The following is a 15,984-nucleotide window of genomic DNA, read 5'->3' as shown; positions in this document are numbered from 1 at the left end:
AAGGGTTAATGTAGATGCACAATTATGTACTGGTTACCTGCAAGTTAATTTCAATCTCACGTTTCTAGTAAACACTGACATAAAACATGTCTCTTGAGCCAATGTTTGTAACTAATCAGCTTTTTCTCCAAGAGGCTTTAAAAACACAGTTTTGGCAACAGTAACTAAGATGATGTTTTTACAGAAGAACCCCCAGTAAATGGAGAGAAAGCTGGTAATCAGTTTTGATTAACGGATCTGCATTCTGTTATTTAAATGTTTACATCCTGATTAGCATGTATGCGGCATTTAAATATGCAGTTTTACTTTAGCAAAATTTGAGGCATGGAGAATGGAGATAATCTTGCGGATGCTAAAGGCTGGGGATGTGAGGTAAAAAACGTGCAGGAGATGTGCCCACCTCTTTCAGCCTTATAAAGTGATACCTACGTGACTGATATTTTCACTTCGTTGTGGGATTATGGTTTTTTTAAATTGGATATGGGTAACGGAAAAAGTGGTGGGGACGTTGTTTTTATTTTCTTTTGGGTTTTTTGCAAATTCTACTTAGTCTACAACAGACTTAAATTAACTTTTAACTGAAGTATTAAGGCTTTTGTTCATGAACTAAATGTCTCCTGCTCCTCATTTTGTTAAAGACAAAGAAAGTTGAGCATGTACAAAAGTTTGTGAGATTTTTCTGGATTATTTTAAGAACTTCTTAAAACTGCATTTCCATTGTGATATTTGCTTCATGTATGTGTGCAGAATAGTTGCTATTTCTTATGTTGTTCATAATGGTTTTTTTTTTTTTTTCATGTAAAAGCACTGATTCTGATAACAGTTGTTAGGTACCAGAATATAGTGGTTTGCTTTGCCGACTCGCTCCTGCTGCAAAGTTGAGACTTTTGGCCAAAAGAGCATGTACATCTTTCTGGGTTGCAGATCCTGGCTTTGTGAAAAACTGACTGATTCAACAGAAAGGTTGGCCTGCCACGTAAGCACACCATAAAAAATGAGCATCTGACAGCTCTGTGGCTTAAAGTAGTGGATCTGACACAGGCATATGGAAAATTCATGCAACGGGGATACTGTATCAAAACAATTTCTCTGTAGAGAGGCAAAACCAAATCCTTTCCCTCCCTTCCTGCCTCCTTTGCTTTCCCGTGACTCTCTGTTTTTACATTGTTTGCTTCTCACCCTTTGCCTTCTAAATGATTCCTCTTTAAAAATCGACATCTTGCATGAGGATTGAACAGTTCCTCGAAGAATTTTTAGGTAGAACAATTGAGCTTTGAAGGGGAATATTCACATGGAGATAACATCAGGAAGGTGGGATGCTTTTGAAAAGCCATGGTTCCTCTTCCACTTAACATGACTGTCCAAAAGGAGAGACGATGTACTGCGCTCATGCGTCAGAAAGGGAATTCCTGCGCATGATAATTTGACTCTCTTTCTTCCAAAGGAAACTGGCTCATCTTTCTGTGCCCTTTGATGACACAAACCTTTTCCCGCCTCCACCTGGTATATTTTTGTTGCATTAGTTTTGATATCCTCTGCAAGGGTTTGTATTAGTCTTCTACCTGGGCTTGTAGAGCAAAGAGTTCTGTTTACACAGAAGGGCTTCTGTTGTTGTTCTTGAACCGGCAGAGGTTTTGAGAACCGTGAAGGGATAGAAAGTAAACACAGGCAAGCAACAAATAGAACAATCACCCTTCTTTCATAGCAAGCAAGTCTATAACTGATCTTGCTGGCTTATTTTGGTTTGCATTTTCTTTTTTTTTTTTTTTTTTTTCCTCTCCCCTCCTGCCTCAAATGTTTTTAAAACTGTTGGACATAAGCAGTACCAAACCCAAGCGATTCACAATTGTCAGTTTTTCTGTATAGGTAGTACCCAAACTACTCGGTGCTCTGTGTTTTTACTGTTGCATTGGGGTCAGAGTACTATTCATGCAGCCAGTTTTCTTCTCTCTCTGCTGGAATAGAAATGAAGAAAATAGCTGGAACTGACTTAGGCATTCATCCTGTCATTTCTCTGTATCCTCCTGAAGTCATCCAAAATCAAAACAATTCAATAGTAGTGTTTTTCACCAACTGTTGTTGGGGCTTCCATATTTTTTGTTGCACTTCTTTCAACAGACCTTTCAAAATAAGATATTGCTCTTACAACTACCACAAAGTCAAGAAGCAGAGGTGCAGGAGAATTAAGAGACAGCTTAACCAAGGTGTGTAGGCACCTACTCTCCACTAAAGCTATTGCCCCCAAAGCCCTTGCTGGATCAGGCCCTGGAACAGTCGTTTAGGGTCCTGCTGGGGGATGAGACCAGGTCTTCCCTGGCTGCCCCGGGTAGCCGTGGTCACCGCTGACCCGGTGTTTTCCAACAGAACCCTTTCCTAAAATTTTTAAGCCGTGTGGCTCTCTTGACAAGACTCCCCCCCCCCCCCCCCCCCCCCCCCCCCCGCTGTGAAGTATTTGTGCCTAGCGCTGCAGGGTGCAGGTTAACGAGATGTAGGTGTATTATCGGTCCAGGGACCGTGCCTTGCCGCGCCGGCGGGACACGGCTCTGAGCAGCCTCACCAGTTCCAGGAGCTGCCCAGCCTCTTACGAGCTTCATCTGAGGGAAGCTCTCTGTGGTGAATGAAATGAAGCGCCTGAAGATACAGGTAGACTTTTGTTCATCCTGAGAAGTAATTAACAGCTGGATGTCTCACCGCTGAGAATTAATTCCCTTCGGTAGTGGCCAAGTCCTCCTCCGTGTCCCGGCAACTACTTTTGTGTGTCTTCAGTTCAGCGGGGCGGTTGCAGTGAATGTGGCAGACATGCCTTTGAACGTGCAGCTCCGTGTGTACGGCGAGCCGGTGCGGTGGACTAGGGCTCGTACTCTTTAATTTCTGAAGCACTAGCCTAGCAGGTTCGGGAGAGCCTGGCCCCGGTAATGTACAGGCTGTGGATTTCTGATCTGGCTGCAACCTCCGTGAAGCAGCTGACTTCATGCCTGGGGAACTGCACTAGCCTAGGAACCACAAAACATGAATCACGGGGGTTGGAGCCTCATGGCAAGATAAGGGAATAGACTTCTGGCTGTCTGGAGGTTGGAAAAGTTATTCTCCATCACTGTTGCCATCTCTGTGCCCAGGAGCGCTGAGGAACTTGGCGTGATGCTGCGTGGTGGAAGTCGACGTGGGTTTTATCCTTTATGTGTGCCCGCGTGAGAAAAGTGTGTTTGGTAAACAAATTTTAAAATGCCTGGTTTGTTCCTTCTGCTTCATATGTAGATCCCAACGTGGGAACTGCATATATGCTTACTTAGCATTTTGAAGCTGTAGAAGGCTAATGACGCTGCAGCCTGGGTGCGTGGAGCCACGCTGGAGCTTTTTGTGTCGTGTCGGTGACCAGGTGTGTGCAGACCCTCCGAGAGTCTGCCGTCAGGTGGAAAAAGGGGCTGTCGCTTTCCCGGCACGTTACTCCTTTGTTCCCCTGGTAAAACTCTGCCTGATACACACATTGCTTTGCTTATTTTGGTGCTCTTAGAAGCTATACTAAATAATCATTGTAATAACAATGCAGACATCTAAGTAAAAAGTCTATTGGAAAAAAAGCTGAGATTTTTTCCGGAGATGAATCCAATCGCCCCACCCGTTTTCTCTCTTCAGAAACTGGAGCTCAGGAATTGCTGCAGTAATGCTCTTCCAAGTTACAGTGGTTGCTTCATCCCCTTCCTAATAACTGTCCTGTGGTGGTGAGGAAATACAGCAGTGCTCCCAAGCTTAGTGCGTACAAAATCCTCCATACAGTCACAAAAAAAGTATTAGTTGGCAGTTAAGTGGATGAATATATTCCCCAAGGAAAACTTTGTCTGTACCTGCCTGTATCTAACACCGATGTTGGAGCATGCAGCTGAGAGAAAGAGGGGGGTAAATATTCCAGCTGAGTTGTCTTTGCTTCTTTCTGATTATCCCTTTCCATTCATGCTTGACGCCCATGGAAATGTTTTTTCCTCAGTGGTTATTTTACTTGCTTTTTTAAATTTTTTTATCAAGAAAAATTATGTACAGAGCATCTTACCTTAAAAACTAGATTAAAAGAACCTATTTGTGCATCGAAGACAAGAACTGGAAATTAGAAAAGCGGATTTGTGGCTTTTCAATCAATATTGATTCATTTTATGTATACTCCTGTCCTGTATTGAGCTGAGGCTTTTACTTTGCAGAAAAAGAGAAGCATGTACTCATGTCAAGAGTGTAATTCCTAGTTATTTTTAGCAGGTGCTTAAACACATTTGTAAATTCCAGCTTATAGCTGAGCCATTCACCCTCTACCCCCTGTATGTAAATTCATAGCAGAGGACACAATGAGGGGTTTGAGTGTATAAGTGATACCTTTTTTTCAGTGTGGAATTCCCATTGAGAGGCCAGGCCTAAAAATACCAAATGTTTCCACAAACAATTCCTGCGCACTGCATGTTGAGTAATACAGCTACAACCAAGGAGAGAGCTTCTGCTGACAGTTTCCCAAATGAACGCAGGAGTCCAAGCTGAGCTAGTTTATATATAGTTTTTATTATTGGTCATACGCTCTTACCAGAAATCCAGATGTGCTTGAATCGAGCAGCAGATTAATGACACAAAATGACTGTGGCTGCAGGATGAAGGTTTCTTTTGTGTACCATAGAGGATACGGTAACTTCCAGTTAATGACTTCAAAATATTTTGCAGAATGCAAATGAGCAAGTTAAGGCACGTAAACAAAAGTTGTCGGGCTTTGCATTTGAATTACATGCTATTGAAATGTGTGACTTGATTTAAAGAAATAATTTTGTATCAGTGCTGTCCTTTTCCAACAGAGTGTTTCAGTAAATAAATATTAAAAAAAAAAAACCCTCAAAACATTTTCAGTAAATAAAAGGGAAATTCAAAAGGGAAAAGCCAAAGGCAGTAGAGGAACTTTACAGGGCAGGCAACGGTCCTTCTAAAATAGTAGAAAATCTTGTATAAGGGAACCTGAAGTGCTTCATTTTAGGAATGTTTCAACACAACAGAAATGTTTGAGTGGCTGCTAATTTGAAATACGAAGTTCAGCATGGAAGTTGGTAAGCTTATGAGTTCAGATATTTCTCAGTGCTTATATACAGTAGCTGTACAGGCATGTTTATGCAGCATAAAAACCTTAATTTTTCTTCTTCCTGCTGCTGCCATACTCTACTTTTCTTGGGAAAAATCCTGGTCCAATGATTGTGGAGTTTAATGTCAAAGTATGCTCTCTCCAAATTAAATCCCTGCAGAAGCAGGTGAGTGGCGTAGGGAACCTGTTTGTCACAGCTGCGTCCACCAGCTACAAGTTTTCTTGTTGCTCAGGGTGCTAGAGGCAGGTCTTTTCACTCACCTGGACCATTTATTCATTTGTTTGGCAAAGAAATTGATTAGAGCGATGCTGTCACTGGACTGGTTTCACCAGTATCTTTATTTATATCAGAATGGTTTCATGTACAATATATAATCGGAAGCAGCGTGGGAGAGCTCTGTAGCCCTTGTGGAGCTGCGGAGTTTTTAATCTCGATTTTTGACACAGTTGAGACCACCCCTGCAAGTGACTGAGTGACCCTCGCAGACCCATCAGCACTGCCCGTTGGCACTCAAGTCAGTAACTGTGGCCCAGAGTCCACTCAGGTCTGATATTTCCACTCTGACAAATCTGGTTTAAAGCTGGCGTCAGGTACTACTTACACCAGTGGCAGTTGTAGCCCAACTTGTGCCCATGAGTAGCTGTGTTTTTCACCCTGTGCATTTACAGTCTAAGATGTAAGTAATGCTTGAACTCTTTCTAAGCTTATTTCCAGCTATTTTTTGGTGGAGTATTTAGATGATTGTCATAGACTGGGATGGGCTGCATGTTTCTTCACATAGTGACTTTCTGCTCACCTCAACTTCTGTAGAAATCCATTTCCAAGAAAAAGGTGGCGTTTGCACCAAATTCTCTGCTTCTTTTGGAAACACAGAAAAAGGAAAAATTTTTCCCTGCTAGTGACTGGTCTAATTTGTATTTCTGCTTGCATGAGAATATATCCCAAATTTACAGAGAGGGATTTGTTTTGGGGTCCTGTTAACCTGAGAACTCTTGGGTTTTTTTATTCCTGGCAGTAGAATTACATTCGCTCTTTCTCCTATTTCAAATCTAATTTCTAAACATTATGGGAACTCCTAATGTAATCATCTTCATGAAATGTCAGGTTGCCATTCATGAGACACTTCGGGGTTTTTGGGGGGTTGTTTTTTTAACCAGTGGCTCATCTAGGCTGGGGATGAGTGGGGCTGTTAAGCCAGAGGCACAGGTGGCAATGTTTGGGATGGTGAGGTACCCCTTTAGCCTTTGATCATTGTGGTAGTTAATATTATTCTGTTTAATCCTGATAAAACTTACTGAAAATAGTCAGACGTTTGTGCATACTAGCATTATATATTTTTCTAAAGGTAATAAGGAAGTTGATAGGCATTTCTTTGTTCCTAAGGCAGGCACAGTATTGATACAGAAGTGTTTTCTTCTGGGACATCAGAATCAAGTCTGGTTTATGTTATTTCTGTATGCATACCTATCCTTCTAGGCTTGTAATATTCTCTGGAATTCCCACAGTTTTCTGCAAACAGCTTTATTATTAGATGTATGCTTTCTGAAGTCTCCACTTAGGTTATCTTCAATATCATGATGATATTGAGGTCACACCTAGCAGCCAGACAGCCCAGGTCATATAAATGTGGGGAAAAGGAGAGGCAGGCAGGGAACAGGGGCAGAACAAGGGGTTATGGAGGCATCGGCACTGTATAATTTACTTACCTGTATGGGAAATGTCTATATCGAGTTATAGATGAAACTTTCTTGGATCCTTCCGCAAAGTTGATTTTTTGTATTTGCCTGAAATAAAGATAGTGGAGAGAGATATGGCATTACCAGAGGCTGTGGAACAGATTCTCACAGGAGTATAGATTATGCTGTTCTGGAGAAGATTATTTTTTAAATTATTGATATGCCTGAACAGCAGCTCTGAAAATATGTAGAAGAAAAGGTAAGAACGAGGATAGAAGGTTGATGCAAAAAACACCCAACAAAATTGGATCCAGACGGAGGAAGTGGGATCTATGCTCTTGAGCTGTGGAAAGGCTCTCCCATGTTTATCCCCGTTTCCCCTTATTTTCAGCACAATGTGAGGAACACTATGCTACATTTATGTATTGGAACTGCAAGTAAGAAAGCAGTAATGAGTCTGTTGTCAGCGTGTTGTGCTTTCTTTAATTTACAGCATCATCACTGTGCTGTGCTGCCATAAAGGACAGAATATAGCCTTTGTCCCTACTCAGCGTTAGCAGAACCAAGAATGATGCATGCAGTTGGCAAAGACTTCAACAACAGAGTCCCCATTCATTGCTGCGGAGTAGTTTGTTTTAGCCGTGTTACATAAGCCATTTGTGGTATAACTCAGGACATTGCACAGAATAATATTGGGCATGGATATCCATCTGTTGTACTAGATACTGGGAAGGGGAGACAGATACCTTATTGCAGTCAGTTGCTGGGGTAGGTCTTCAAAAGCTAGCTGAACTGAAGTGTTAGGACCCATTCCCTTAGCAACATCATACGACAAGTGCTAGAAGCAGTATTGAGCGACTGCAATAGATGTCCTAGTTGCGCCAAAATATTCAGTTTTACCCTTTATGAACCTAATGCCAACGCATGTCTTTTGTGAGTTAGGCACAGACTGGACTGGTAAGAGAAAGCTTTTTCTGAGAATACTACAGGAGTTACCAACTTCATGGTGTAACGGTGATGTGGGGCTGTAGGAACTATAAAGCAGATAAGATTTTTGTCATTGAGCCCTGAAAAGTTACTGCCATTAGATGTTGTGTTTCCTGAACCACCTTTTGTAGTTAACATTCTGCCCAAGAGTATGCAAAATATCCTTAAGTAGAATGTTTTTCTTAGAATGGAAAGAAGGAAAAAGAGCAGCTGAAATACATCAGAAGTTGGCAATACTGAAAATACTGCCTTGCCACCCTGAATGTCATCTGACAAAGAAGTAAAATGCTGTACAAAACTCTCTTCAGTTAAAGTGATGGGTCTCTGCATTTTGTTTTGGAGGACTTTAAAAAAAATAAAAAATAAGTGAAAGCAGGCATTTCCCAGAGTCATGCCCTCAGCCAGGGAGGCACTGGATATTGCTTGCTTGCTTTTTCTTGGCATTTGATACCGCTAGTCCTCAGTGTGACCTTGCAAAGCGACTGAAGATGCTGGAGAAACTTCAAGCAAAAACTAGTTTTATTTCAGCCAGGTGGTAGGTTAAGTTCTTGATTACTGAGTTAGCACAAACAAAAAAATGTAAAGTGTAACAACAAAGTACAGACTCAGAGACTGTTGTCGTATATTCTGTTCAACCTGTTTCTCTAGGATTTTGTCCAAGGTGTTTTATAGCTACAGAAATCTGAGGAACGGCTCTGCATAGGTGCTCTTTGCCTTTATAATGTTCCCTTTCTAAGGGGGAGCCTTTCCTAGAATTAAAGGAAGAAAATTTCAGATCATGGTTCTGTTGATTTTTTTTTTTTTTTTTGAGGCTCCTTTTTCTGTTTTCTTGTCTTTAGTTACGTGGCAACCAAGATGCTAGTTGTATCATATTCTTTAAGCTTATCTGGGAGCAGCTCTGGCTAATGAGGAGGATCCTTAAGATTCTCGTGTTTTACCTCTTAATAATTCAGTTACATCATGTACTAGAAGATTTTTATTGAATCATGTAGCACTTTGTCTTCTAGAGCTGTAACACTTTATTGCGATTATGTACGACATTAACATGCACTGTTAGTTTTACTTAGAGACCAAACCTGACATATTAAATCAATGACAAACTTGGCCTAGGGGGGTGATAATTCTAAATGGTCTTCGACTACTAGACTGTTCTACAGTCAGTCACTCTTGGGGGCTCTGGCCATCACAGTGGTGAATTATTGAAAACAATTTGAGAGTCTATTGTAACTACAGATTTTGGTATTCATAAATATATATGGGTGGGAAGTGCTGATAAAAATGCTAGGTCATTTTTCATGATTTTGGGGGCTTCTTTCAATTGGCTGTAAAATCAAAAATACCCAGTTGAATCAGTTTATTAGAAGGCAGCATTCATTCCTTATACGTATAACCAAGTCTTCTGTAGTTAGGCCCTGCAAAAAAGAAAATGGGGATTTTTTTTTTTTTACATTTGGAAACTAATTTGAATTTAAAGGACGTATAAATGTAAAATTCAGGGAATGTTCCAGCTCTGTGGACAAAAAAGTGCTCTGTGTCTGTTCAGCTTTGCCCATTTTTAAAATAGAATACTTAATCAATAATAGCTACTAGCTGTGCATAGCTAGGCTTCGAGTGTACGAAATTTGTGTGTCTTATTTGGGTTCCTAAGGAGGCATTGCCCAAGTATTAAATTTAAGTATCGGATTTCAACCTGAATATTTTCAGTCTGCTTGTTTTGCAAGCATTTAAAATTACTGTAACTGAGAGAAAGGAAAAAAAGTGTAGTTTGTGCTTTTGATAACAATATGTATGTAATCAACACCTCCTGGTTAATGAATTAGTTGGCTGTTTCTTTCATACAGCAATAGGAGGGAAAACTGCTGGGATAATCAGCAAGTATTGCCAGAGGGATTCAGCAGTGTATATATCAGTTAATATTTCCTTTAAATAGTTTTCAGGTAGAGTAGATCAAAATTTTGAATATGTCCCCCTATGTGTCTTATTATTTTCCAGAAGCTGACAGATTAAATTATGTAAACTGTACAGTATTTAATTACTTTCTTAAACCTCGAGGAAGCACACTGAATGGTTTTATTTCCCTTTCACAATGCAATCACAGTCTGCAGAATAAACTCGTGATTTTGCTTTTAAAACACTGAACCTATTTGAAGGCTTTTCTTTTTCCCCCCAAAGAGTCTTCCGTAATGTCAATATAAATATCTTTTTTTTCTTAAATGGTGGTGAGAATATGTTCTTTCTACAGGTACCTGCTGCGATTGCAACGTATTAAGTACTTTGGGCCCAATCGTGTGTGCAGAAACCCTGTTACAATTTAGAGTTCATTGCTTAGACCCCTCCCACAATTCAGGTATTAAGAAGTAGGTGCATCAGCACAGAATAAAGTTATCTCTGGTGATGGCTGCTAATCCTGTACCCTCAACAGCATTACATCCCAGCACCCAGACTTGTCTTTAAGTGTTGTTGTCTCTTACCACCTGGACTGAAAAACAAGCCAAAGTGGGCACGGGGCCATTCCCTGAGCAGCAAAGAGAGGACATCGCGTGGCTGGCCACCGAGTGACGGCCATCCCTTCTGCACGGCGGGAGGTGGAGCAGTTTGGGGAGGAAAAGCAGCATCGGAGAAGTCGCGGTGGAGGGGAGGTTGTGCTGCTGGCTTTGGTCCAGCGCTTGGCCCCCCAGCCCCACGATGCTCTTCAGCTTGTGCGTAATTCTGTATTTTCGCTCGGGGAGCTTGCAGGGCTGGTGAGGAGGGGAACCGGGCAGCTCCTAGGATGGGCTGGACTTTGGTATCGGGGCAGGGGGGAAGAAGCAGCCCACCGGAGGGGATGTTTGATGTGAGCTTCCTCTTGTCATCTACATTTAGATAGATACTGCTGCTGATGGCAGGTGCTTGGGTTTTTTTCAGTGGGTGGCTTTTTTTTTTTTTTTGGTTCGGGTTTGGTGGTGGGGTTTTTTTTGTTTGTTTGTTTGGTTTGGTTTTTTTTTACAGAACCAACAGTACTTTTTTGTTTAAAAAAAAAAAAAAAAAGCCATAAGCTTAAGCTGCGATTCTTTCATCTTGGCTGTAACAAAACCAAAGAGAAAACCAATAAGCCAGTCAGCTAGCTTGGAGTGGGTGTGTTTTTCCTGAGTAGGAAGCCTCATCGCTAGCATAATAGCTTTGTAGAGTTTATTATTTGCTGTACACGAATGTGAGGTACAGATTCCTTGCTCAGCCGCGGGCAGCTTTCACCCAATGATGCCAGCGCTGGGAGCAGAGGTTCCCCTGCCGACAGCCGGGATTGTGCCGGAGCCGGGAAGCCGATACCTGGCCGAGCAGGGAGCCAGGGTTCGTAAAGTGCAGAAGGCTTTGCCAGGTGTGGGTTTTGGGAGGATCCGAGACCTCTGTGCTGCTCTGATGTGTGAAGGTAATATAAATCATTTCACTGTGACCTCAGGGATCTCTGCTCTGCTTTGTGTTGGGTGGTGGAGACCAGGTCTCAGTGTGTTCTGGTGATTTGGTGCGACCACTTTTCCCTCTCTACTTCATTGGAAAGCCAATGGTAACTTATTTATTATTTTCTGTTTACCACCCATACTGCCCTTCTGCAAGAGGTTTGGTAGCCATGTAGTGAATTACAACAGTATTTTTATCAAATGTCCAGTAAAAATAAGTTTCTGGAAGCACTCAGAATTGTGGGAAGGTGTTTTGCAGACACCATTTCTAGTACAATAATGCTATAGCTAGAGGAAACCATGCCGTGTATTTCGTATTAAAAAATCAGGCTGGTTTAAGCTACAAATGACTGTAGAAGTGGGGATCACCAAGACAAAAGAAATGGCCCACACAAATGACTCTAAAATTTTGAGTCTGACTGTGTTTCTACTCTTCTCATGTCTGAAGGCTGCCAAATTCTAGATGCCATCTTTCCTGGGAACTAACCGATGCTCTCTGGCATGATTTTTACTTCCCCTTATGTCTATATTTGAAAAAAGCATATGTGTAGTCCCTAAATGAATATAGTGGTTAACAAGCTATGGATTACAACCCACAAAACATATTTGCTAAAGTAAGTTTCATAATGCCTAGTGGAAAACAAATAGCAGAGCTACTAAACCAGGAATATTGCTATACATGCATTTATTTCATATATGAGAAAAGCTGAAGGAAAAATCCCCTTCTGAGTTTTTCTTGAGCACACTTCTTCCTGTTGGATTTAAGTTACTGGAACTCTGGGGACAGAACTTGGTTCTTTGGTACATATTTATGTTTTCCCTGGTAGGGCAGGACACGGCTATATGGCAGGAACAGCTAGTTACTGTCGTTACACGAGCAGTAGTTTAATCCTTCATAGTTACATCCTAAGGAAGTAAAGCAAAAGAGGCCGTGCAAAATTGTCAAGCCCTCTGCGATGTGCATTGCGCACAAGCGACGGGGCGTGATGCTCGAGCAGCTTGGTGAAGGACTTGCAGGGTTTGGAGAAAAACCCTGCCTTACAACTAGTGGGTCACCCCCCGCTGATGGATGTTCTCGGGGACGGGTGGGGAGCGGACCCCGGCTGGGAAGGAGCGTGCTGGGATAGAGCAAATTTTACCCTGGTCTTCAACAGCAGATTGCCATGGGTGCGTGCAGCCCTTGCTGCCCAACTCAGGTAGCACTGAATTCGGGAGCTAATTCAGCCAGTAACTGCTAGCTTGAACACAGCACAAAAGTAGAGGTTTGGTTACAAAACACTAATGCTCAGTAGCGTTCTTAACCTCGGGTGCTCAGTCTTGAGCCAGAGCTTCCTGAAGTTGGCTTAAACTATTAGATTTTTTAAAATTAAAAAGGAACTTGAAACGTATTTACTTCCCTTCTTTCATCTTGTGCTTCACATTGGCTTCTTCCATGTAATTGCACTGCTGTGAAGGTTAGGAACCTAAGAAGAAAAACTGAGATTTCTGTAGCCTTTTGCTTCCTCTATCAAATCCCTTAAGAAATTATCAAACACTGCCAAGGTTTATGAGGTAATCAAAGGCTTACTAACACCTTTTATAACTGCCTAATGCTCGAAGCAGAAGAAGAAACTCAGTTATAGCATGTTGTGTAACCAAGCACACTGGCTCGCATCTTCAAAAACAGAATTTAAAATCTGTTTTTTCAAATTAACTTTTAGATGCCTATATAAATACACTTAGTTCTGGTAAGTTCAGTGGAAATTGTTAGGTGGGCAGCAGTTCTTTTGATCTGAACTGCACATTTGTTTTGTTTTTTCCTTAAGTTTGGTCGTTAGTTTCTCACTAGTTTGTTGATACTAGTGCACTTTTTATTTAGGAAACAGGAGGTAACTTCCATATTAGCCACCTGGTTTTGCTAAAGCAACTCTTGCAGAATGTCTACCCTTCTGCCAGAGTTTAGCCCATGAAGTTCTCTATTTTGTTTTTAAGAAAACAGCTTTGTACACGCATGCATATATATATATATATATTTTTTTTATTCCCCTAAGACTATTTGTTAGTGAACTGCTGTGGGAACTTTCTGTGGTTTTCTGATAACCTTTACCCAAACCAGGAAGAACTGGCCTTTCTCATTTCAAAATGAGTTGAGGCATGGCTGCTAGGTACTTTCCAAACGAGTGCAGCATGACATCCCCTGTGGCTAGCCCATATGAACCTCGCTCAGTCCAGCTGCTGTTACCCTGTCAAGTATGTCTCACAACGCCAGAGGCCATATCTGCCATGCACTTGCATAAGGTTTTGGCTACTTCAGAGGAAAGGAGGATTGCTGTGACCAGTGTGAATAAAAGTATGACCACAGCTTAACTCTCTGTTTATTTTTCTTGGAGTTTGGAGCGTATGTGCGTGCGTGGGGTATATATACACATAGCAACTTCCCATCAAACAGAGCCCAGTATTAGAACAATCCTAATGCACCTGCATGGAACAACAAAAGGAAAGAAACTTTTCAGTTAAGCACCCTTGGTCCTGGCTGTACAACAGAAAAACTAAGTGTCTGCCCAGTAACGGTTCTGATAAATTGTTTGTCGAAAGCTGCTGTGGTTAAACTCAACAGTTGCTTTGCATGAGATGTGACTCCAAAACAAGTTGCTGAAACTTAAGTTACGCATGTGCTGTGGACAGAGCTTTGCTAAGGGAAGCGTGTGTTAGTAATGTAATTACCGAGGCGTTCTGCTCTGCCTGAATGGTTTTCTCGGAGCGCTTCAGTTCTTAAAACACTGCTGCTTTCCGTGTTGCCGGTAAAAGGAAAAGCCAAAGGAACATGTGTGCACGGTGGCCGAGATCTTCACCAGGATTGCAGTCCTGCCAATTTTCACCAAAAAAAAAAAAAAAAAAAATCTAGAACGGTTTTAACGCGATCATTGACATCTCCCTGGCTGGGAGAACGTGCTTCAGCCCTGGACCCCTCTCACAAGCTGTGCGCTGGACGTGGGGATGAGCGTGTCGGGGGTCCAGCCCTCCGGGCGCAGCGGTTCGCATGCAGCGCTCGGCGTATGCCGGGCAGGCTGCAGGGATCCGGGTCAGGCCAGGTCCCCGACAGCAGTCCAGACACAGGAGAACACAAAACATTTTTAAAGCCACCTCTGTTGTTCTCTGACCTGTGCTTTGTCCCGTAGAGGCACAGTAGTTTCTGTCCCCTCATTTTTAAGACATCATTGCAATGCCTTTGTTCTGAAAGAGTTTTGTTGAGTGTTTTCATTTACCCCTTTTTTTTATTCCAACCCGAGGACTGAAGTGATTGGGATAAAAATCACAGTAATTTTTCACATCCTTGCTATAGGGTGACTGTAACTAACATTTCCATGGGTACTTCTGTGTTACCCATAAGACTCGCCCAAATTGCATACCTCTCTGCATCTTCAGTCAGTCTTTCAGGCTTTCTTCTGTCTTCCACCCTCTGTACGTGAAATATTTCTTGATTTAGTCAACCTTGATATGAGAACAAAATCTGATGTTGCCTTCGGTGTTTCACTATTAGTCTGTATTGTTATTGCTGATGAATCAGTGAAGGTTGGAGACTTTTGCTTTTAAATGTTTGGAGGAGGAGGGCACCAGGAGTGTCCCCATTTTACTGGAGCTCAAAGTGCTTCTGCCATTGCTTTTCTTCCACTGCCTTCTACCCTGTGGTGTGGTGTAGAGAAATTAGGAGTAGCAGTGCAGAAGAGCAGCTAGTGGAGAACAGAAAAGGTTGGAAGGAGGAAGGAGAGAGGGGAAGAAGAAAGGGGAAAAGGACAGAAAAAAGCCCCCACCCGGGAAACTTAAAAGAAAGTTGTGGGAGAACAGACGGGAAAAAATCACATCTTTAGATTGAACCTGAACTTGTAAGCTGTAGGTAAATCACAGTGAGGTGGGAGATGCAACTTGTTTGTTTGGACAGCTGATGTGTTGTCAATGCTTATCATCAACCGAGAGAGATCCCTGTTTTTTAAGGGACGGTGTAAATAAGTAAAATAGTTTTTACCCCAAACTACTAGTAATCTGTGTAGACAAAATATACATAGGAGAGGGAAAAGCCATGTACTTTATTTAGAAGCAGGGTGCAGGGAAGCTGATGTCCTCAAATACTATGCATCATGTGCTGGTACAGCATATAGAAGTGAAAGGTCGTGTTCCAGCAGATTTTTGCCCTTTCCTGTTTGTAGACCTCTTAGCATATAACTGCAAACCCCTGCTTTTATTTTCTCTGTAGCTGATTGCATGGACTTTGGGGTTTTTTTGTGCAGTTCAGGGGACTTGCAGTACTCTACACAGCTATGTCATCTTTTATCATTCTGCCTTAGACTTGCTGTCGAGGGGCAGGCTCTACCTGACTTTTGCCCAGGATTATCAGGGATAGCAAGACTAAAGCCTCTCTTCTTTCTGTATTTTAAAATAAAGGTGCTGCTCCTCTCATAGGCTTCAGTGGGCACTTGGTGCTGGGAAAAGGGTGAGGTGGTTTGCCGGCATGTAGAATCACAGGGCTGAACTGAGTCCCCAAGAAATGATCTAACCCACTTACCGTAAGACAGGGTTGGCAAAGTCTTGGTCATTTCTGACAGCAGCTAGAATCTTCATACATAGATACATGTTCTCATTCTACTAAAAAGATACAATATATATCATATATGTGTATATGATGTATATGTATACATATATATATCATATATATTCTATTCAAGTGCTTTTCTTTGTCAGGTCTTCTCACTGTTTCGGTAAAGTCCTCCTTCTTGTAATTTGAAAATAAGTTCCTTTCCTCTTTGCATA

The 15,984-nt window shown here is 41.9% G+C and overlaps 1 protein-coding gene across 7 annotated transcripts in view; it reads left to right on the top strand.

The window, feature by feature from the left end:
- HIVEP1 (HIVEP zinc finger 1) overlaps positions 1-15,984 on the top strand; it is a 130,489-nt gene that overhangs the window by 17,423 nt on the left and 97,082 nt on the right. The window lies entirely within an intron of this gene.

This window comes from Harpia harpyja, chromosome 1, assembly GCF_026419915.1.
Source record: "Harpia harpyja isolate bHarHar1 chromosome 1, bHarHar1 primary haplotype, whole genome shotgun sequence".
Taxonomy (NCBI): Eukaryota; Metazoa; Chordata; class Aves; order Accipitriformes; family Accipitridae; genus Harpia; species Harpia harpyja.
This window is presented reverse-complemented; position numbering and strand designations above follow the sequence as displayed.